Here is a 25,878-nt window from a genome sequence, read left to right on the forward strand (position 1 = left end):
ATGGATGGGAGATGGATCCTGTTCTCATGGGAGAAGGTCTTATCCCTTGATTTAGTTCCATAATTATAGGGGAAAGGAGCCCAAATTGAAATCCTTGACCCCATCCATCCAAACCATTTACCAAACTTCCGTTACGAAGCTTCTAGAGCTAGAAGCTTCGACTCTATATTTAAAAAACTTTCCATAAGAGGATTGACGCGATTGGAACAAAGCTCATTCGCTCCGGTCAGTGCTAGGGACAGTGTTAATCCCTGCATATCGGCGTGAGGGGGACAAGGGCCATTAGCGTTGGTCTTGTAAACTGGGCAAAACAAAAGATTTTGGGGAAATGGTGCAAAAGGGAATTGTTCTGCTCATGAAGAGGGACACAATGGGAGTTTCTTCATGAAGGGTAAGCATGTAGGGTTCACTGTAGAGGTCCTCTAGGATCAAGGAACAAGGAGTACAGGGACAATGACAAAATGTTGTGTAACAGATGCCCCCTAAAGCGTGAAGGCCGAACTAGAGTGAGGGATGAAATGCTTTATGAATCAGTGTGGGGAACCGTAGTCTGCCATCAAAAAACCTGCAAGCAAGTACAAATACATATACATAACTGAAAACCCTGTCAAATGATATATGAATCATGGCATGGACGCATCCATCCAGAGAAATGATCATGTAAATGGATCCAGGTATGGGCGTAGCCATATGTCAAAGAGGATCATAATGAAACCAAGGTATGGTCGTAACCATCCATATGAAATAGACATGCATATCAACATAACCATGTCACATCACTTCATAACCTGGACTTTTGTGATCTGAGTCCAGGGTCTTGCGCTCCAACATGACTTGATCAAAGTACAAATTCTAGCATGCGAATAGATGTGTTGACATTGAACATGCCAGAAAACTGCCTGATTACTAGTAAATGATGTAAACTGTTAACAAGCGCGAGCCAATAATGACAATGATCCTCAAGGTAATATCAACACAATCCATAGAATGCGAATAGAGGAACTGAAGTTGAACACTCGTGAAATAACTCGATCGAAAGTCAATGATGTGAACTTGTCGTCGAGTGTGAAGAACTTGCCATTAGGGCATGCAAGCTGTAAAGTACTGGAAGGGAGTCTCTCAGTCAACTTCCCGATAATGAGTTGAATTCGATAGGAAGTGACCCTGTCGAAGGAGGACCATAATGTATCCCACATCATTGACACGAGACAAAGGGATGCAAAATGATTTTGGATGATACAGAGAATTAGAGGTAAATGTAACTGTAGAAGGAAAACTCTTGAACATATCGACGACACGACTGGAAGTTTGGCAGCTTTTGGATCCATAGGATCGATGGTCATGATGACATGGCAGAGATCAAATGGAAGGCAAAAATGAACGGCCCAACCCAGGAAGGTCAATGATACAAAGGAGGATATCCCAACCCGACACGAAGCAGAAAGTGTCATGTTCAAGAGTGAGTTGCCGACACAATTGATTAGATTTCCAAATTTCCCCCCACCATTTCTGGCAGGTACCCCAATTATTTTTTAATCACAAGCTTGAAGGGGATAGCATATGCTTGCACTGTAAGTTCATCCTTCGGACGAATCTGACCTAGTAAGTTTAATGAGCCCTAGGAAGGATAAGCTCATGTTTGTCATGATGACGAATCCGATGTCGTTTAATATTTTAATGAGTCCAACGAAGGTGTAACTCATTATCCTTTTCATGTTTAGAGAGTTTGAAAAAGACACAGAAAAGAAAACTCAACATGGTTCCTTTTCGTACATTTGTGTCTCTCGAGCCCGAAAAGGTAGAAAGCGATACTTGAGAGAACCGCTTGATCATTTCAGTCAAGGAGTACCTTTTTCGTAAATAGTGCATTCCATCCCGAAAAAGGGGTAAACGTATACTAGGCGCACTATGTTTCACATCCGTTAACGAGTTCTAAATGACAAGGGCTCGACTATATTTTTGTGTTTAAAGGGTCGGAAAAGAGCTTGAAAGCAGACCTCGATTTTATTCTCTTTAACGAGTCAAAAGGGAAAAATACTCAGCAATCTTTTCATCTTTTACAAGTCAGAAAAGAGCTTAAAGGTTACTCGTCCTGGAGGAACGAGTGGTATAAAGGGTAGCAACTGGTTCCAGTAATGGTGGAATTGCTCAAAACATGTAATGGTCAAGAGGCTGACTAATAAAACCACTCATTTCTGCGGTTCCTCAAGAAAGGAAAAACAACCAAGTGAAAGCATGATCGGCCAAAGAGATGGTGGCGATGGAGTGAAACAACCAAGGCTCATCTAGCAGAAATTAGGTAATAAAAATGGAAATCACGAGATGTAAATTGGGCATGGGTTCATTTTTACACAAGCTTGAACCATGGGGAACTCTGCCTAAATTCGGTTTCATGTTTACACAAGATTGAAACGAAAAACTATGCTTGCTATATGTTGCATGCCCCCAGCGTAATGACTCAATCGAGGTACATGCCCCCCAAGCTTCATTTCAGTCAACTAGGTGGATGGAATGAAGGCTCACTTTCAAGACCTTGGAAAGAATCGACTGGGATTTTACGAGATCTTAATCAAAGACTCGATTTGGAAAAGGGATTTGTTTCATTTTTTAACGACGTTGATATAGTAAAAGAACTATCCTCGTCCCTTTGTTTCATTTTTTAATGAGCTTGACACAAGATAAGGAACTATGCTCGTGACTCCTTGTTTCATTTTTTAAGGAATTTGACACAATACCAGGAACCATGCTCCGCATTCATTGATTCATTTTTTAATGAGGTTGTCACAAGACAAGGAACCATCCTCATGACTCCTTGTTTCATTTTTTAATGAGGTTGTCACAAGACAAGGAACTATCCTCACAATGTCTGTTCATGACCCATAAGAGAACATGGCTCCCAAGAGGCCTTCACTAGATGGAAGAACCACGCTCTGGGAGGAATACATGTCATTTGGTACCATAGATAGATCGGGTTCCAATGCCCCCATTACATAATGTACTATACCATCTGTGTGATCATCAGCAGATGTAGAGATGGAATGGGTAGCAACATAATTGACCTATGGCAAGGAAGGTATTGCTTCTTGCAAACAAGAGCCAATAGAGGATGGTGGTCGCAAAGGAGGTGCCTGGTGACCAATGAATGACAATTGATCAATGATCATTATTCTCCCTTCATGCGGAAAACAAACCACACGAAAAAGCGAATAAACGAGAGCTCCCATGACATAAACATAGTCACGTCCAAGGAGAAGATTGAAATCTAATGAACCTTGGACTACCATCATGTCTATATAGATGGTCTTTACTCCCAAAGTAATAGGGAACTTTGGAAGGACCCCTAATGGTTGAATGGTTCCTCTGTTGAAAGCTAATAGATTCTGGGTGATAGGCACAAGCTATGGGGAACCCAAAGCTTGCCAAGTAGTAGAAGACATGACACTAATAGACGATCCTTCATCTAATATAGTGCCATGTGCTTCCATATTATAGGCTTGCACCTTGATCTGGAAAGGCACATAAGATGCGAGGCGAAAAGAAGTCAAGTGACTCCAATCGAAAGAAATGACAGAACTACTTGGTGGGGGTATCATATGATTGCCCCCATGCTTTGCAGGAATAGAATAAGCACTCTCCTAAACAACTGGGACAGGAGGGTCACTCTTCGATTCATGAGAACTAGAGGAGATGAGAAGAACATGAGTACTATGATCACCACTCTCTTCCAGAACAGAGTGATCAACTTAAGGTGGAGACAAGTTGACACTCTTTTCAACCAATGGTTGGTTGGGAATAGACACAAGAGAGTCACGCTCAGGAAGAGAAGGTTGGGTAAGATATGAATCCAAGGCAATCTCTTTACCAACTGGGAGAGGGTTAGAAGAAAGCCTCTTATAACCAACAACAAGTTGGGGTTGAGGAGCTGTAAGATTTTCCAAAACTTTGGCAGCTTTATACATGAGAGGACAAAGGTGAAGAAGATGCTCTCCTTCACATAACCTACAGGGGAATCTAATCTTCCCTTTCTTCTTACCATCCCTAACTGAAGGTGCAACATCGACATGATTTCCAAAAGTCGATGGGGATGGACGATCTAGATTTTAAGACCATACCTCTAAGATTCTGGGAATGCTAGGACAGTCTCAAAGGAGATGGTCACCCTTACACAGCCTGCAAGGGAATTTTACCTTCTGTGAAGGATCAGAAGGTTTGTCAACAGGAAGTGCGTTTAGAGCAATAGTTGCACGGTTGGTCTCTCGCTTATTTGACTTCTTCTTCTTCTTCTTAGCCTCCTGGTTACTAGATTTGAAACTTTCACCAGGTGAAGTAGAAGAGGAAGGTGAAGAAATAGGGGAAGAAGGCGAGGGGTCAACGTTAGAATCATCGCGACGTGATTCGAATGAAGGAGATGGAGGGGCAGGATTTGGGACACTCAGGACCAATGAGGTAAAAAATAACTAGACATGTAAACTAATGGTTAACCCAGGGAGGGACAACGTCGCCATATAAGGAGCACCAACATTTCCAAAAGAAGGAAAAGGACCAGGATTCCCATCGGAGGGAAATCCTTGACTCGTAGATTATGGAAATGTTGCCATTGGAATCGACCCTAAAGAATTACTAAGGAATATAAATTTAACCAGGAATATTTCGTGAGAAGTTAATTTTAATACACTAAAACAAAACTTTGCCTTTTAATATTTTAAGAGTCAAGAAAAGGATGAAAGGTGAATCTAGTCGCTTTCAGAATTAACGAGCTTGAAAGGACAAGTGCTGATGATATTCTAAATTTAAAGAGTCAAAAAGACCAAAATAGCGACTAAGGATCATTTAGGCAAAAATATTACCAGGTAGCCGTGAACTGCAGAATACCTCCCGTCGAACCAAGAAGTACGGGCAGACAATCTCCTCGAATGTTGTGTTCGATGTATCACATTTACAAGGTGGCAGACTCGGCTTCTTATGGATAAAGGATTGCAACCTAGTGGGGTATCCCTTTATATACACGACGGTATGGGGAGCACAAGTCCGTACTAGCGCTGTCTAGTGCTGGAGTTAATGACAACTGCTAGGTTTAAAGATGTCAGGACATGTCTCTACCCTAGACCTCTAAATGTGAGCGTTAAGTTTCAATGTTTCCTTAGGTGAATTCAATAGATTTTAACAGTTGATCTTGAATTAGGTTTCAATTACAAGGCCCTACCGCTATCATCTGACAAAACTCCTATATGCAGCTGTATGAGAAAAGAAATATTTCTTCGATGAAAGTTAACACTAATTGAGGGATAGAGAGCACAAAATCAATGCAACAATCAAAGAATGAAAACTTTCACTTATGCATGTCCTAAATGCACTTAATGTTCCCTTAACAACAAAATAAGTTTCATTTCATTTCCATGACTATGATGATGCAATTCTAGCTTCTCAATAACGCTACTAATGCAATATTTTTGCTTAAGTAAAGTAGAATGATGTTCTTCTTTTCACAAAATGCAAAATGAATCTTTCACATGAAGAACTTTAATGAAAATTTCACAGTTTCGAACAAATAAGCATCAATCAAATCCAAAGCATGATAAATGAAACTCAAAGCAACTTCTTCCCTGAATCAAGCAAACCAAACACATAAATGCTTCAATCAACAAACCAAGCAATGTAAACTATGCTTGGAAAGAGAAAAGAGACACTCGAAATAATAGAACAAACGAGACTCTTTCACTCATTCGATTGAAAATGAAGCAAACAAAGCATCCTAGTTACTTTTGGGCGGAAGAAGAGAGTCTGAGGGTCAAGACACATTGGCACTAGAATGGGAGAAATTCTGATTTTTCTTAACTTAGAGACTGGAGTGACTTTTGGGCCAAAAGTAGCGCTGATCGACATGACTTTCAAGCTAAAACTAGCACTGATAGGCCTGATCGGCGTGACTGTTTGGCCAAAAATAGCGCTGATCGATGGATTCAAAGAAAAAAATAAAAATAAAAAAGAACTTCACACAGGGCCAGACTTAACACATCAAAGGGTGGGCTAAACCAATCAAGCACACAAACCAAGCTAAATGAAGCTCTCTAGTCAGGGAGAAAATAGTCTAAAAGGCTTACAGGGTTGAAATCATGACAACAAAACCACTGGCCAAGATTTGGGGCAAACCCTAATCTTCATTTACAGGTATTGGCTCGACTGCCTAACTGAAAACAAGTGCCAGAGGGAGGTCGGCGCGACTGTTTCTCAGCATATCGCGCTGATCGACATGACTGTTAGCGAATAAAGCGCGTTGAGTAAGGAAGCCAAGAAAAAAAAAAAAAATTTTAAAGCTGGGACCAAATTTGCTACTATGAATTTCAAACTTAGACCAGTAAGCAAAGGAAAACAAACAAAACCAAAGGGAAAAAGTGGAACTAGAAAAGTTCACACAAAACCATGAAATCTCAAACAAGACAAACAGAAGGATTGGTTCCCTAGTGGAGTCGCCAATTTGTGGTGAAGTAAAATTATAAGTGTAGACACAAACAAATTCCTCTAGCTCGATAATGGGTCTAGCCACAACTGATACATTCTAAGGAAGATTTCCTTAGGCTAGAACCAATTAAGAGGGCCTACCTCTTAGTACGCTTATCCCGTTTGATGATGTCCTTACTTGCTCGCTCCAACTATCTCTTGCTTCCTTGTTCAAACACCCGAAACAAGTAAACAGTAACAAACAACAACCATGATAATAGACAAATTGTAATTCAACTTACTTAACAAGTCAAGAAACATTAAGCCATGAACATGTAAGATGAAAAATCATGTATGAAATTAATCGATAGTTTTATATATATTGAATCAAGAAGAGATTACAACCATAGTCTTAACGTTGTCGTTCTCCTCTGACAAGACAACTTCCCACATGCTTTTGCTAGCATTCCATGATGGACTTAACAATAATAGTTTTAAGGCTCTTCTCTTTAGGCTTCACACTAAACCAAATTCACACTTCTCCCTCACACAACTAGAGAGATACAACTATGGATAACTTACTATTTACTCCAAACTTAATTAGCACTAACACACCAACATTAACACTTCAACACTAACACTAGCTTGTGCTTGGGAAAAAGGGAGGTTTATATAGGATGAATGGATGGGAGATTGATCCTCTTTTCACGGGAGAAGGTATTATCCCTTGAGTTAGTTCCATCATTATAGGGGAAAGGAGCCCAAACTAACATCCTCGACCCCATTCGGCCAAACCATTTACCAGACTTCCGTTACGAAGATTCTAGAGCTGGAAGCTTTAGCTCTATATTTAAAAAGTTTCCATAAGAGGATCAGTGCAACTGGAACAAAGCTCAGTCGCTCCAGTCAGCGCTAGGGACAATTTTAATCCTTGCATATCGACGTGAGGGGGACAAGGGCCATTAGCGCCGGTCTTGTAAACTGGGCAAAACAAAAGATTTTGGGGAAATGGTGCAAAAGGAAATTGTTCTACTCATGAAGAGGGACACAATGGGAGTTTCTCCATGAAGGGTAAGCATGTAGGGTTCACTGTAGAGGTCCTCCAGGATCAAGAAATGGGGAGTACAGGGACAGTGACAAAATACTGTGTAACACTCCCTCGGTTTGCACTAGAGCTATGACTCCCTGAGTGAGCATTAGCCAATCCATGAGATATTTCAAGACTCAATGGGTAACCTCTCTAAGGGTCATCAACAGTTGTTCACTCCCACACATCAAGTAAGATCCATCTCAATCTAAGAGGTTAAAAATACAAGCATAAAATAAGTAGGACTTGTTACATGGAAAAGGTGGAATCAACAGAAGATTCAAGGGATTCCTAGGCCAATCATTCTCAACTAGTCCATAATGTGGGCGAATAAGAGTAAATAACCTGGAGATAGTAGTTGGACAACATGTAACAACTATAGACAATTGATGGAAGCTTTACAACTTGATATTCTAGAGGCAAACATGAAACAACAAGACCAAATGAGAACCATTATCAATATTATGGAGGAGATACAAAATTTGAAGGGCAGATTGGCCCATCAATCAGATGAGATGGATGCCCTATGCTAGAAAATTGAAGGTCTACAAGAGAAGATAAATTCTGTGAGCAATAAGAACCCAGATTCAAGCACTTCCAGTAGGCACACTGGAAGCTTCCTACATGACATTTACAAAACTCTAGAGGAGGAAACTCCTACCATATACTAATGTATTCTTAGTGCAAATTTTGTCTTTTGCTTGGATGCTTTTGTAAGATGTACTATTGTCGTCATATAGTCATATTAGACTTCCTAGGTAGATGTTTTTGTGATACTAGTAATATTACCCCCAAAGGATCAACTCCTTGGAGCGCACATGTAACTCATTTCCTAGGTATTTATAGTGAACATGCACAAATTTAATATTAAATATACTCATTTTTGTGAAAAAAAAGAATCATGTTGAATAGTCCATTTTATTAATGGTCAAGACAAAAGTAATAAATCAAGAAGATGGTAGGGGTGGAAGGTAAGGGGGGCAATTATTATTTTTCCCTAAAATACAAATAGAATTGGAATTCTCATGGAACTCAGACATAACCTATAACAACCAAGTTGAAATGTATGCTCTCTTCTAGGGCATCGTTTTGGCTTGATATTTACCAAATATATTGCTAATTATAATAAATGAATCTAATAACTCCATCCATCATTTTGCCTTATGAACCTTTCCTTTGAACTTCACATTTTTTCATCTTTACACAAGAATTTTGAGATCACTAGCTTGGAATCCTCGCATTCAAGTCAAACACATTTTAAGAGACCTTAACATGGCAACAAACATGTTGGCAAACCAATCCTTGTCACTCCCTTCTAGAACTTTAAAGATCAATGAAACCCTATAGGAAGTAATGATACCTTATAAATAATAATAATGATGAACTTCAAATTAACCAAGCAGTACAATGGGGAGAAAATGAATGAAATGAGCACAATTTCTTGAATGTAAACTTGGCCCAATCTGCCCCAACTAAACTATCTAATCTTAATTAGAAGGTTGGTGATGAAAATTTGATCATTATAAATTACTAGAAGTCAGTCCTTATTGTATTTTCATACTAGTTACATGCTACAATGTTAATGGAATTTTCTATAAATTTATCCCCATGATTTTTCCTAACCTAGTATTAGGATCGAGGTGCATCCAATTTGACCTTACTAACGTAGTCTTAAAAACCTTTGTAATATTTTCTCTCAGGAACTTATGGATGTATCTCATTCATTCTTCGACACATTTTTTGCTAATATAATATATCTTTTTATTATTAAAAAAAATAAACAAAGAAGATGGTAATACTTTATTTTTATTTTTTTTACACAAACTAGAGAATTTTATTTATTTATAAAAGTTATTACCAAGACACACATAAGTTACATAGTGAGGATTTGCATGCCAAATGAGGGGAATGTAATTCCCCTATCAATACAATGATACTTGAAAACAAGCAGTCAAGAATAATTTAGTTCTAAGAGAGCCAAAATTCATGTGACTAAATGGCTAAATTTGGGCAAAGAGACCTTGATAGGCATGAAATATAAAATATGAAGCCCCTAACTTCTATATTGAATACAAAAAAGTATGCAGACAAATATTGGTTACTTTGATTATGGAAGTAGAGGCATTAACGCATTCATAGTAGATATGAATGAACCCTTGAGTGGTTACGATGATCCTAGAGTAATTGGAGGATGAGAGAAGGGAGGAACTACAGGGGAAATGGGGAGGGAAGGAGAGGAGCTATCAACCTCTGGCCCAGATAGGGGAAATTCCAAACATTTACCATTTTTAATATTATTGTTGGTGTTCGAGTGTGAATAAAACTATTCAACCCTTTCCCACATTAATTATCAATCCGGGATCTACTGGTTGTTTCAAGGCTAACGTGCAAAATATATATAGGCAAAAACTGTACATCCCAGAATTGACCGAGAATTAATCAACAAATAATAAACAATTGTAACAACAAATGGAAATGACAATAGTAACTAATCTGTAAAAGAAATGGAATTGATAACAATAATTAACTGTAACAACAATGGAATAATAGCAATAATTAACTGTAACAACAATTCGATTCACAACAATTACATCAAACCATCACAACAAGGAAACGAAATACATACATCGAAAAGAAACTATCACATACTATCTCAGCATCACCTGATCAAGAGAGTGGGACCAACTCCCTAATCAGGGCTGTGATGGACTCACGAATCAAAGAAAGATAAGAAAGTTGTAAATTTCCTTAATGTAAAAGTCTCTGTTACAAAGCTCAATTCTCTTATCTCCAACCACCCATTTCAAACTCTCTATCCTTTCTTATACAAAAACAGTTCCTGAGATTAAGGTAATTGTTGCCTGCGATTTACATGAAGGCTGTAATAAGCCCAAAACTGAATGCAAAAGATAGAAAGAGGAAGTCTGGATTAGTTCTGCAATTACAATTGTAGTTCAATAATAGGTTTTCCAGCTCGATGTGTAAACTTAGCCATTTTACTTGGAAATCTACACATAAGATGAAGTTTAGCAAGCGCTTTGGTCATAATCCCCTAGACTATGCTTCAATGATTAATTAATTCATAAAGACATGATTAGAGGTATACCTGCGCAATTTAGGATATGAAATGACTTAGTTAGGAGTGAAAATGTGAAGGAAAATAAGATAAAAAGGTAAGTAAAAACATGCAAGTTTAGCTCCCAACATCTCCCCCCAATTGGTCTTTCTGCATGTCCTCATGCAACCCGTCGTCTTCACTAGTCTGGGTTAAATCGACTGTTATTAGCATGCAGTTGAGCAAGATCATATTTTTCGGCTATATTTGTCCTTGAGGGTTTGTATCCATCTGTTTGTAAGATATATTTCCACCAATAACTGTTCACATTGTAGGTAAGAGTGTACTGATCTGCTGGTAACCAAAGGATGGGAAACTAGAATCTCAAGCCCATCTAATCAACCCCTCGAGTATGGATGCAGACAATATAACGTGGAAATATTTCGAATGCTCTGGCATAGTGAGGAGCCCCAAAAGTTTCCCGCACTCTGACAGCTGATGATGACAACCTCGAGGAATCTGAGTCATTGGATATTCTGCCCTATCTATTTAAAGTGCATAGCCTGATCTGCTCATTCAACTTGTCCTGACGATGAACCACATTGGTTGGTTCGAAACGCGTTGACAGAAATTTCTCCATGTGATTTTCGCCGAAGAATTCTTCAAAAAAATTGATATTGATCACAAAAGTCTCAATTCAATAACCTCCATCTCCTTTGATAATTATCTAGAGCCTCATCCTGACAAGCAACCACCTGTGTCATGCATAACCTGGTGCACCATCTCTGAGTTACCAATATCTTTTCTGGATGCCCCTCAATCCTCAAGAAGGTAGCATGCCTATTATAAATAGTGCTAGACTGCCAATGCTCTCTTCGAATAAGAAGAGGCCTAGTGGATTGATTTTCTTCAAATGTATCAGTGGCCTTCTTCCACTTGACTTGATTGATGGTGTAGGATGTGAAAGCTCTCAGTTGAATATCCCCTACATAGGGGACTGGGTTGAATGCTTGGTCATCTCCCAAGAAATAATCATGCATATACAGTTCACATATTAAGTGTTGGTTCAAGACATCATGAAGCCTTATAATATAGAGAAACTGTATAGGGTCCTCGATTTCATGGTTGATCTCAAGATGAATACTTTCTAGGCAAAAGAGAAGGTATTGTTCATGAAGAAACAAAGCATAATTGTGAGCAGGGGGCGACAAGCCATTACCTGTTGCATTAAGGTAAACATTTCCTCCTTATCGACTTTCAGCATTCGCACCTGCTCTTCTAACTGTTTGATCTTCTTCTGCTGTTTTTCTCGTTTCTGCCTCTCCCTATCCATCTGGTCCACATAATCAGTGATGATTTCTACAGCCTGGCTGCGAACTCTGTTTACCTCTTCCTGATGATCTTTCACAGAAATTGTCCCCTGTTGAAGACGAACAACCACAACCTGCCATTTCTGAATCTCGGCAGTCAAAATGAATTCTCGAGCCTCCCATAAATGGTTTATAGGTTCTATTTGCACCGTAGCAGAAACAATGGGATTGTCCCCGGTCTGAGCTACTGAGGGGGCAACTCTAGTCTTAAGTATTGCAATTTTTCTCCTGTACCTTCTTGCTCCCCTTTGCAAGTGCAACACCCTTTTCCTTAATCTCATATTATCTATTTTTAATTGCATAAGTTCATTAAACTAAGACTGATACCTTTCCTTAAGGGGAGGTCTCCTTCGTGCACACTGTTCAATGAATTCTTGCTTGACAGTGACCTCCTCCACTAGTCTCGTAGCTGGTGTGGGGCCTGGTGGGTCATTGGCATAGTCGACCGACTCCACCTTCACCCTCACTTCTTCTATTTTCTTATCACCTTGAGTGGTGTCCCCTCCATTTCCTTCCAGAATTACCATGGTCGGGGGCTCAACATTCTCCACTTATTTTTCTCCCGCCTGTTCTCCCATGCATTCCAGAACTGCCTTTGGCTCTGATGGGTCATTTTCAGCAGTCATTGCATCTTTTGGCAATTATTGAGTTATCTTAATAGCCAGCGGAATATCATCCTCAGCATTTTTCTCCCGTGCTTTCTCTTCCACCCGGTCATCCATTCTCTGTAAAAAAATTGACTCGAACCCTTGTGGGGTAGCGTCAACACGAATGTCTTCCCTTGGTGGTTCTATAGGGCTAGCATCCATCACCACTTCTTCAATCCGTTCCTCAGTCAACACCGGTTCTTGTGTAGCAACACTGACGTCCAGGTTTTCAAATTGTTCTCTCTGTGTAATGACAAGCACCGACACTTGAGTGGCTACCTCAACGAGTGCATCAAATCTTGAACCAACAAATTTTAAAATTGGGGGAATGATTTTTTCCTCCTTCGAGTGCCGAGGAGTCTGGGATTTTGTCTCCCCTCTTGGTAGGGTTGCAGGAAGAGAAGAATGAAGAACATCTTGTCTCATTTATGTCTCGACTGTACTCCCTAAGTCATGCCCCTCAACCTCTGCATTTTCTATTTGGGATGAGTCTCCCTATGGTTCCTGAAGAAACGTGTTAGATGTAGGTTATTTTTCTTTTACCTATTCCAGGGTTTCTTCTATCAGTGGTGCTAGTTCTTGTGTGACAACACCACTTATAGTTTCGACTTCGGACTCCAAGTTTTCTTGGACTAGTGGTGCTGGTTCTTGTGTAACAACACCACCTACACTCTCTTATTCATACCTCAAATTCATTTGTTCAAGTGATGGTGGTGGTAGTCCTCCCCGAGAATTATCAACTGATGTTAAAGCATAATCAACCATATCCTCAATTTTCATCCTTTCCACTTCAATCGAGCTAACAGGTGATGTTGGATCTTGTGGACCAACATCGGCTGTAACATCTTCCATCTCAACTGAGCCAACAGGAAATGTTGATTCTTGTGGGGCAACATCGGCTATGGCGTCCTCCATCTCAACTAATCCAACATGCGATTTTAGTTCTTGTGGAGCAACATTAGTTGTGGCATCTTCCATTTCGACTAAGCCAATAGGCAATGCTGGTTCTTGTGGAACAATATCGGTTGTGGCATCTTCCATTTCGGCTGATCCTTCACCATCCTTCTCCTTTGTAGTTATAATTCCCTCCAGTTCTTCTTCTGAAAATTCAACGAATTGTGGCCAAGGTACATGAGTTCGAGCCAGCGCTTGAATTACTAGTAGTCGGACCAACCTGTGATTCGTGAGGACTGCTAATACTTGCCGAGAGTGACGGGCGGATTGCGCCATCAATTGAAGACTTTTCCAGAGGAAGAAAGGCATATTCAACAAATGAATTTGCGCATGTCAGAACTGAAGGGACACTAACAGTTTAAAATGATACTTGAACAACATTGTAAAGCGTCCTTCACAGGTAATGTATCTTAACACGAAGTATGCAACTTCGCCCCAGGGATAAGGTAGTGACTTACGATCATACCCTCTTCCTTTTTGAATTTTTGTTTCTCCAGCTTGTAAAAATACTTTCGAGAACTCCGGCAAGGGAGCCTTTTGCGAAAACCATTTTTTCCCTTCCTGTGGCAGTCCACTGATGGCTGAGATGGCTTCCTCTATGATAGGGATATTGAGACCCCAAACTCTAGAATGATCTTCTTCCAAGTTCAATGCAAATTCAACTGTAACAATCTCGTCAAACCCCTGCAATCTCTCAAAATATCTATCCCAACCTACATTTACAAAGACCTGCCATACATTTGCATTACTACAGACCAAAATTGTTCTCTCTGGTTCATGTCTCATAGCCACTCCACCCATTCTACTATAGCTTAGTAGCAACACTTCAGAGTAGTAGAGAAACCGTTAGGTATCAGTAGGTAATTTTTTGTAGAAAGGCATAGGAAATGATGATAGCGGGGTGTACAAATGGTGATTTTTAGAAAGATGGAAAAAATCCATGGCAGGTTATGGAAATAATGGCGATCCATTATGGTAATTACTTCACAGACTCCAAAGGGACTGGTTCATTAAATCCAGTATCTATTGATAAATGTGTAGAGTAAGGTAAGAATCATGGAGTGGACATATTGGCACAAGCTTTTTATGATGATGTCGATGAATCATTGTTGAAATTGATTATGTCACCGTTTTTAAATATAGTTGTACCTCCCCCCAACTGAAAAATGACCATTCACAGTCACCTCAAGTCATGTCAAAAGAATTACTAATCAAAGTTGCAAAGTCTGCTCGGGGACATACCTGGCACTTACCTGGTGGAGTGACAGCACAGAGGAGTAACTACATTGATGGTGTAACGACATCCGGGGAGTAACAACATCAGGTACTTAGAAAAATTTTGCACCACGGAGTAGCATCACTGGAGGAGTAACAACACCGAAGGAGTAACAACATCGGGTACTTAGAAAAAATTTCACCATGGAGTAGTAGCATTGGAGGAGTAACAACATCGGAGAAGTAACAACACCGAAGGAGTAATAGCACTGGGTACTTAGAAAAAATTTCACCACAGAGTAATAGCACTGGAGGAGTAACAACATCGAAGGAGTAACAACATCGGGTATTTTTGTAGCCATCAACAACCCCTCTTTTTTAAGTGTTCGCCACAACATTTAAAAATGGGGACCCTTCTAAAAAAATAAAAAAACTTAAGCATTTAACATTTCCTTTTGTTCTTAATAAAACATGCTATTAAAACAAGACTTTCAAAAAATTAAGATTCCTATCTTTCCTTGCTTTATGTGCATAAAATTATAAAGTATTAAGCTTCTCTATAAAGAACGCAATATAGTCATAAAAGCTAGGAAAACATTCGCAAATGCAAAGTCTTGAGTATTAGGATAAGTCTTAATAAGCTCGTTCTCTTAATGATAAACATCGCATCGCAAAAGGTAACGATGGGCATATGTTTCAAAGAGACTCTCGAAAATGCGAAAAAGCGATGAAGCAAGATCGCATGCCCCACAAACTCATCATATATCACAAATTCCATATATCACCACTCCTTAATGCAAACGCCGAGAAATTGCGAAATGTGATAAAGTCTCTCACAAATCGCATCTCGCAATTCCATGATGAAACAAACCACTTATAACGAAGATAGGTTTTGCGATATTGCGATCTGCGATATTGCGAAGCAAATCACAAATGTAAGGGATCACAGTTCAATAAAGTATTTCCCATCATTTGATGCCGAGTTATGGGCATTAATGTCAACTTAACGGTCCATTGATGGTTATTTATGAGAAATAATTTAGATTTGGTCAAAAGGACTATCTCACGCAAGGTGATATCTTTGATATGATTTTAAAATTAAAGGCTTTCCCATCACCTTATTATCGATCATTATTCGTTATCTTCCTTATTGTGTTTTCGTTCTCTACTTGTGAATTGCAGGAGCAGTACGTAGAATGTAATGGGAAAGAAAGGAAAAGCTCTGGTATCTGAAAAATCAGAGATGACTCCACTATTCACAGACACCACTTGTACCAGAGAAGCAGGGATATCTACTTGGGAAGGCATGTATCAATTGCTGGAAGAAGAAAACCCGAGAGTCATGGAGGTTACAGTTACGACAGATGGTCATGGGTCATCCGAAGCATCACTAATAGAGCTTTCATGCTCGTTTCTGCACCGTGTCACAGTGAGGCCAAAGATACTTCCTTACACGGATATGGTAAAATGGGTGATATACCATGATGATATATCCGATAGGAAATTCAAGACGTGAAACCAGGAAGTCATGGGGTCATTTACCCCACAAAATTTAAGGCGCATGTATCACTTGCTAGAGCCTCAGGCGAGCTATAATAAATAGTTCGTGGAAAAATTTGCCAAAGAGAATGAAGAATTGGTAGAATGTACTAAAAAATGGTCAGTGAAGGAGGAGCCATTAAAGAAGGATGGTATGTACGCCACCGGAACTCTCTCTTCTCCCTATTGTTTTGCTGCTACAATGTTGTGTAGACTATACAGAAAGCATGATATCAATAAGTTTTCGTTTGAGTGGTTACCCTTATTGGATGTGGCCACCAATTCCACCATAATGGACTGGGCCCAGATATTGTCTGATAATCTAGCTTCTTCCATTCTGAATTATCGAACTAAAAGAAGTTTTGCTCAGAGGTTTTACCCTCCCTTATTCCTAGTAGCCCACGTCACGGATGATATTTGTTTTGTATCTGATTTTCCCATTATGGGATGGAAATGGACAGTACAGAACCCGCTACCTATTCAAGTCTACCATAAAGAGCTGTGGGAATCCAATTTCATCCCACATTTCTATAAAATCTATCATGGAATAATGCTACCCATTCATAAGATGTCATATAACACAGACGCCCCAAGATTCTCCCCAAAAGCCGAAATTGAAATTTTCCCTGTGGGAAGGTGATTTGGGGAAGAATTATTAAGCTACATTAGGGTATTTGGGAGCATTTCCTCACCTCATGTGCTTCCTTTGTATGTTCCTGACAAACTTATGGCCCGAGAGATAGCCTACTAGACCTGTGGTGTTGGGGGAATGAGCAGAGAACTCAAAGATAAGAAGAAGGCCATTTGGCCGCAATTCCCTGTGGTCTGTGGGGCTTTTGCATTGTTCGATTTAGGTCATGCTTTCAGGGAAGTAGATAACATGCTGTGTCTATGGCTACCTAAGTTCCCAGGGAGACAATATGATCCCTTTGATGTTATAAATAATTTCACAACGACAGTCGAAATAAAAGTGTTCACTAAAGAGGATGATCTCTTCGACGATGTTTTTTCAGCAAAAAATCTCACTTAGAGAAATCTTACATATGGCCCAAATTCAGTTTAGTCTAGCAGAACTACAAGAGTTTAATCTCTACAGAGAACAGAGATTGGCAAATGTCCCATTGGACAAATTGCGTATAGAACCAATAAGGGAGCCCACTCCCAACATTAGCATAAGTGGAAGCTCGGGACAAGGAAAATCCAAATCGAAGTCTGAAAGAGAATCGGCTGAAAGGTCTAAATAGTCAGGGAGTGAACACAACAAAAGTGAAGGATCAGTCAGAGATACAACTCAGTCCAAGGAAAATCCCGAGCAGCAAGTTTTGCCTCCGAAACAGGTTGAGACTCCCACTCCCCTCACAAAGCCAACAAAGCCGTTAATAATAGATTTGGAGAAGGAATGGGAAAACTTCAATGAGCTGATTAGCACAGAGGAGCAGAACATAGAGACATCAAGGAATCTAGTACTGACAACCACAGAAATGATAATTGAAGGGGTTGTTAATACTCCAAAAACAGAGCACATTCCTATAGCTCCTTCATCTGAAATTATACTGAAAATAGAGGAGATCCCTCCTCTGGATGTGTTTTACAGTCCCCAGCACAAAGTTGTTGTCAGGAGATAGAGAAAGAAGTGGAAAATAGATAGTGTGCTCTCACCTGAAGCGGAGCCTTTGGACGTCCTTTGGCAAGACCCAACTACTGATCCGTCAGAGAACCTGACCAGACTCTCTCAAATCGCAGGAGCTTATGCTTCTGCTACAATTGATAAAGCATCTAAAGTTCAAATGTTACTTAAAGATAGAGAGGATAAAATCCTATTTTTGCAGCAACAGCTATAACAGGCCAGTGTCAGCCAGGAAGTAGAGGAGAAATTGGCAAAGTTACAACAGGACTTCCAACAAATGTAGCTGGGTTATCAAGACAGTCTGGCCGGAAAAGAACAACAGTTATAGGCCACAATAGAGCTGCACAAGGATGACCCTAAAATTGAAGAATTTGTCACAGAAGCCCTTGCCCTGAATGACCAACTCTTGCAACAGTAGGAAATGCTTTGCCAAAGAATATCGCAATGGAATTCCCACTGCGAGAAAAGCGACAATATTACAAATCAAGTCATAGACTTACGACTTGATTATGACTTGATTTATAAGAAAGTGTCTGACTTTTTGAGTTGGCAGGAATCAGAGGAAGGAAAGAAAGCAGGATTTCCCAAGATAGATGAATCCCACAAAGAAATGTTATTTGATAAATGGGATGCACAGCTCAAAGAAGCAGAACAGGCAGTGGAGGAAGCGGTGACAACAGCAAGCAATATCATTGACTGTATCAATGAAAATCTGCATAGAGCTAATCTAATACTAGAAACCACTCCAGGATCCCTTCCAAAAGCACAACAATTGAAAACAATGTGGAAATAGACAGCAGAAGAAAAAGCAGAGTCAATTAAGAGGATAACAAAGTTAAATTGGGATACTTACTGATAGTGTTACACAGTAATTTGTCACCATTGGTCACCATCCCTGTTACCCCTTTTCCGCACTTTGGAGGACTCATTCCGGGACCTGTGAGAAGTGACATGGCTTGAAAACACTTGAATTATGTTCCCCTAAGTATGGACTTCATATTCATTGAAGACATCTCCTGCAGAATATCCTTAAAAAGTTCCTTTTTTCCATTAGCGCGGATCCACAGTGTATCACCCGCGCCAATGGGGGAAATTCTCCAAAGAGGGCGCGCCCATTGGTGCTCTGTCTCAGAGTCTTACCCGCGCCAACCAAGTTTGGAAAAGTTTTTTAACAAACGCACGCCCGAGAGTTTTTTCCTTTCGACTCATGAGGCTTTTCAAGGATAATGCCAATCTCATGGATGTCGAGATTCATCGTATCTCTATCCACAATAGCTTTTCGAGGATAATGCTTATCCCATGGATGTCTGGATTCATTGTATCTCTTCCTCCTCCTCCATCTATAAAAGCTTGTTCTGGTGCATTTGACAAGCTAGTTTTTTGAGAATAGGGAGAATGATACTGTCAGAAGTCTGAGAGATTGTTGTTGAGTCTTCTTTGCATTCATAATCAAAGAGAGAGAGAGGCTTGTTGCTGATCCCGACAAGCTTTGCAAGACATATGTAGCTGATCACCCAGCCAAAGGAGGATTTGACGTTAGAACTTCGGTTGCATACTCCTTTGTTGATTATCAATAATAGATGACTATCATTATGGTTCCATTCTTGCTGTTCATTATGATGATGTTTGGATTATATCTTTTCTGACCGATATATAATTGCATCTATTAGATTTTATGCTTGTACTCGTATCGTTCTTTGCATGTGCAGGTGTCCATTCACGGAGATCGTGAGGATCGTGACCGGCCGGAGCAAAGGAATGGGAGTGTCAACTCTTCTACAACACTAGCATTGGAATCCAAGTAGGTTCTCATAATCCACTTTTAATTTGCAATTAGGAACTTGCATGATAGCATTGTTTGATTGTTGCTAGACCCATTTTGGGCTAGTGGGATCGCCTCTGTCCGCAGAGGGGATTTACCTCTCCAACAATTTGGCGACTCCGCTGGGGATTTGGTTGTTGTTTGATTCGTAAACTTTGGATGGAGCCTGAAGTACGGCCAGGTAGCCTTCGAAACGCTATTGCTCTGCATTAGCGAAGTAGATCAACGCCACTTCAGTCAATCTCCTGTTTGGTTTACGAACCGAACAACTTGGAGTTTGTCTTGCACTTTGGTTTTCTCTTGTTTGCTTGCTTAGATAAGCTTTCTGGGTTGGATTTTTAAGTTGTTTCTTGCTGCCTGGTCTGTCTGGATACTGTTGATCAAGCCCTGGACTGCTTGTTTTTATTTTTAAGCTAGCAAACTTGATTAGCGCGACTTTTTCCCTGACAGTCGCGCCAGTGGGCGCATGTTGCACAAAAGCAACTCGCGCTAATCCCTTAATAGCGCGAGTTATAGCCTGACAGTCGCGCCAGGCCTGTGAACTTTTCCAGTTTGCTTGTTTGGAAGCCTTCTGAGCTTGGATTTCTGTCTTTTCACATCTTTTTCAACTACTGGAGTGTGTCAGAGCTTTGTTTGACTGGTTTTTGACCTTCATCCTTCGGGTGTTTGCCTCTTTCTATCGATTTCATATCTCAGCCCTAGAGCATCTAGTGGCTTTGTACATCGAGCCTTCCATGGGAGTTTTTGGTTCTTTGATTGTCCAGTCGACTTCTTGGCTATTTTTTGCACTTGTCTAGTGGTTGTCAAAACTTTTTATTGTGTGCTTCGAGCAATCTACCTCTTTTTCGTTTGGATTTCGCTTGGCTTCGTTTGGGCTTAGATCACATAGCTCATTGAGGTTTTTGTGATTTTTTTTTTCTTGGTTGGGAAGATTGTCTTGATGTTTCAGACTTTATTCTATTTTCATTGAGTGAAATCTATATTTTTACTCTTTGTTATTATCTCTCAAAATTTGTTTAAGTGCATTTTGCCATCGAAAAGAAAACAAACAATCTTTTTTGCATTGCATTAGTTAATGAAAATTAGCGTTCTTCATTGTTATTAGCAATTAGTCACTTTTAAAAAAAGAAAAGAAAAGAAAAAGTTTCATTTATTGCCATTAGCTGCATTAGAGTCATTGTTGATTGTTTGATGGTCATTTTGTTTGATTGAAAGATCTCAACTCTTCTGTAGTTAGCGTTCATCGAATGGAATGATATATTTTGGCATATAGCTTTCATTTAGGAAATTGTGAAAGATTACATACGGTAGGACCTGGAAACCGAAACCTAATCAAAGATCAACTGTAAAATGAACTGAATGAATCTAAAAACGCATTGGAACTTAATGCATACATCTAGAGGTCTAGGCTAGAGATGTGTTCCAGCGTTGTTAAACCTAGTCACTGTTGTTTCACATTATGGTTGGGTGATTCCTCCTTTTGTGACTCGATAGTGGTCTAGCACGGATTTGTGCTCCCATGTACCGTCAAGTATATGTGGAGACCGCACTAGGTTATCATCCTTTATCCAGAGGAAGCCGTGTCTGCCGCCTTACAAGCCGTAATGTACTGAACACAACATTCAGGAAGATTGACTGCCGTACGGGAAGTCCTTGGTTTTCATCTGATTGCCAAGGTGTATATGTAGTTTTACGGATTGTTTGGTAAACCTTTTGCCTAGTTCTCCAGAGTAGTCACTTTTGACCCTTTTCGGACTCCCTAAAAGAAAAGGTTCACTGAGCATTTGTAACTTCGGGCTCACTAAATATTCGAAGGAGACTAGAGTCATCTTTTTTTCCTTTTCTCGACTCTTAAAACATGAAAAGGTCAAGTTCAGTTCCTTTGTCTTAAAATTTATTCGGCCACGATTCACATTTACCTGGTTAGATCTTGTTTGCATTAGTTTGAGTAGGGTCCTTTCTCGTTAGCTTCCATAGGATTTTGTGAAGTTTTCATCCTGGCGGAATTACCAATTTCATCTTCATCCTTTGCCGAGATACCGATTGTGAGTGATACTCTTCCTGTTATTCCGAGTATACAACCGATTAATTCTCGTGCTCCAGGCAACGAGACTTATGAATTTCATTGGAATCCCATTTGGGAACCTTTTGAAGATGGTATCCCTTTTTGGGAATACACTTCTCCTCGTATTTTGGCCCCACTATTTTCTTCTAATATGGAGGAAGTATCTCCTACTTCAACTGAAGAATCCGTTGCGACGAGCGGTGAAATTCCCACCACAATGGAACCTATACTTGTTAGTAGCACCCCTACTACCGGGAGACTACCTCCAGGCTATAAATCATTACAAGATGCTATGTCTTCTAGGACTCCCTCTACGAGTTCTATTTGGTCACAACTCGCTTTTCCCACCACGGAGCCTTTTACTCCACAAAGTCGCAGTACGTCTGTTACCTCAATCCCAACCATTCCAACGGTATGTGTAGCTTCTTCGACTCCCGTTCTCAGTGGTCCTTCGGCCTCTATATTCGGAGTCTTTGATCCTGTGTCAAACGTCCCAGCAGAGGGGCCATACGACCAGTATTTACCACATCTTGGTAGGCCTTTGTCGTCTCAACCGACTGTGGAGATTTCAGTCCCGTTGTCAATTGATTGGGGCCCCACCTATTATCATGGTGGCCAAGTATCATCTGCGCAATCCCAAGGACCACCTAATCAAGACCAACAGTCTCACACAAGGCGACCTGGGAGCCAACAAGGACAACCCTTCCAGGGACAACCTTTGGCCTCTGGTGGTCCGTCTTTCACCTCTTATGCTCAACCTTCTGGTAACTCAGGTCAATCTTCTGTTCAACAAGCCCAACCTGGTATCCAGCAAGGTTATCCTACTGGACAAATTGGTCAATCGTATGTTCACCCAAACCAACCTCATGTCCAGTATGGTCCAGCATCTGGACAAAATGGTCAACTGTATGGTCAACCCACCGTCCAGTATAGCCAAACACCTGGGCAAGTCGGCCAGCCTCAAGTCCAATCAGGCCAACCAACTGCCCAGCCCACTTGGCCATCTGGTCCGTCAGGACAACCATCAGTTGTGCAACAACAACTCCACCCCCAGCAAGTACAACCTTCTGGGCAGGTGGGCCAACCTCAATATCAACTAGGTCATCCTTCCGGCCAGATAGCCCAACCTACAGGACATCCTTCTGGCACTGCTCAACCCGGTTTTTTGCCCCAAGCTGGACCCCAGGCCCCATCCGGTCTTCAAATGCAAGTTGGAATTCAATCCCAACCAGTCTATCAAACTCAGCCTGTTTCTCAAACTCAGTTTGGAGTCCAACCACCTTATGGTTACCAGCAACCCCAAGGGAAACCTTCGTTTGCCCCATATCAAAATTATCAACAATTGCAGACAAATCCTTATCAGAATTATCCGCAATCGTATGGTGCTCCTATAGGACAATTTGGTAATCCATGGAACATTGGGGGGCAGAACCAAAATCCCTACAGACAAAACCCTATGGGGCCAAATCCGGACAAAGCCCATGGGGGCAACCACCAGTGGGTTGGAACCCTGGTGCTCCATCCTACGAGCAGCCCCAGATGTCCTTCAATCCTCAGTTACCTTTCTTAGCAACCTTAGAATTACCGGATGTGTCCAAACTAACTAATGATCACATTCTCCATAATCCATATTGGCCTCCGGTTCCAACGAAAATTCCCAGTGATTGTCCCAAATTCGATGGTAAAGCTAATGAAGATCCTCAAGCTCATGTCATGACCTATCACTTGTGGTGTTCATCCAATTCGTGGCTTGATGATTCAATTCGGCTTCGCCTTTTTCAAAGGACTCTCACTGGCTCTGCAGCTAAGTGGTATATTGAGCTCACTCGCAGATCCTTTTAGGATTTTAACTCGTTGGCTATGGCATTTCTCACTCATTTTTAGTTGCCCATTCGATATGAAATAGGTACACACCTCCTAACATCCTTAAGACAGACAACGGCTACGCATATCTCTGATCATATCCATGAATGGAGACGGCGTCGACGTATGATCAAGTTTTGGATTCCCGACCAACTTCTTACCGACTGGTTTACGACTTCGTTCGTTCCTCCAATAGCACGGGACATTGCCATGGGAGCATGTGTCACTGAAGAGCAAGCTATCGCGCGCGCTCAGTACCTTGACTTGGTTTATTCTCAGTCTGGTACATTGTATGATTATTTGCCTGATGCCCTGAGACCAGGAACATCCAAAGCCCCGCTGACACCCACTGTTGACGGTATTATTGGTTCTGTTAACTCATCCTCGAAGAAAAATTCTGCGAACCCTGGGAAGCAAAAATCAAATGCTTCGAATGAACACACTTCTCAGGATACACCCAATTCGAATATTACTTCCGAGGTCAATGCCGTCCAGTCCACCATGGTAGACAAAGCCTTGAAAGGAAAGAAGAAAGGAAAAGGGAAGAATAAGCTAGATCAACCTAAACAGGACTCCCCTAAACCTCCGACCGAGGAAGGTGCCAAGCGCAAACCCAAGTATCCTTGTCTTATTTGTGATGAAGATCACTATACCAAAGACTACCCTAGGCGGTCCGAAGTTAGTCGTTTGTTGAAAGGCGCCCCTAGGACTCCTGCAGTGCTCAAAGAACCCTTTCCCTCGCAACAAACTCAAATGGTGGCTGACCCCTCTCAACCTCCATCTTCCTTCGGTTCTCAAGTATTTATGGCTGGAACGATACCTGTCCACATCAGTACTCGAACAAAAGAATATCTGTCATCTGCCAGGAAAGAGCCTGAGGTCCGCTCTACTGCTCCTCCTTTCAGTTCGGGCCCGCTCCACATCGAGAGACCTAGTACTGAGACGCCTATTCGACCCCCTCCAAAAGTAGTACTCCGGAAATCTTCTTACAACCCAAATGCTCGTGCTGCACAACACTACAATATTGTTGAGGACTTAGCTCAGACTCCGTCGGCTATGTCCGCTTTAGAAGTTCTCCAGAGCTGCCCTTCTCAGAGGAAGTCCTTGTTATCGGCTATCGGTGGCATAGACCCGACTGACTCGGATTTGATTACTTTTGACTTGGAATGCCATACGCAGAGACTGCCTCATCAAATCACATTCCTCATACAGGTTATTATTAATTCCAAAACGATTCATCGTACAGTCATTGATGAAGGTGCTTCAACTTGCATCATGTCTATTGCCTGTTGGAAAGCTATTGGTTCTCCGACGCTGAGCCAGTCTCCCACAACCTTGGAAGCTTTTGATGGAAGAGCATCCTGTCCTTATGGTATACTCCAACGTTTGCCCATCTCTTTGGAAGGGAAGACGGTCGAGATGGAAGTTGAAGTTGTTGATGCTAATCTTACCTACAACCTCCTTCTCGGACGTAGCTGGATATACGCGATGCAAGCTGTAGCTTCATCTTTGTTTCGTATCATCCGTTTCCCTCATCAAGGGAAGATTGTTACCGTAGACCAGCTGTCATTCTTCGCTTCCTCTTCTGAAGGCAACATCCCTTTTGTGGAGCATACCTCCAAATCATCTGAGAGTCTGGGAGTCGGGCTTTTCAAAGATCCCGCCCTCATGGGTGTTTTTCCGCTCCCACCTCCTAACGTCGCTTCCGTCAATATGATTACTACTCGTTCTGATCCATGGATCCTCCCTCCCACTGATCAAGTAGAATCTTGGGGCGATGAGATGCCGTTGAGTCCTGCCAAACTCAACTACGTCGAAATCATTGCTGCATCGGCTCCCTCTTCTGAACCTGCTCCTTCGAGCAAGGTTCCCGACTCGTTCGATCTATCCTCATGGCTTAGAGATGAGACTTCTTCGGACCCTTTAAAAGAAATATTCCCTTCTAACGAAGCCATTATTGGGACTATGTCTCCCGAGGAACCTCCTTGGCATGATTCTCACCATCGTTCCTCGTTTCTCCCTGCCCATCAGGATATGCTTACTTGTCTCGAGCGGTTTGCTCCTTGTCTCCCATTTCAAACCCTTCAAACACCTATCCAAGTTTATCAAGTTTCCTTTGAAGGAAATATGGCAAACATCACGCAAACCCAGCCTATCGACATCTCTGCGAAACCAGGGATTGTTGAACATCTGCAC

Source organism: Pinus tabuliformis, chromosome 1_1, assembly GCF_031772625.1.
Source record: "Pinus tabuliformis cultivar Carrire ecotype Pingquan chromosome 1_1, CPIR1, whole genome shotgun sequence".
NCBI lineage: Eukaryota > Viridiplantae > Streptophyta > Pinopsida > Pinales > Pinaceae > Pinus > Pinus tabuliformis.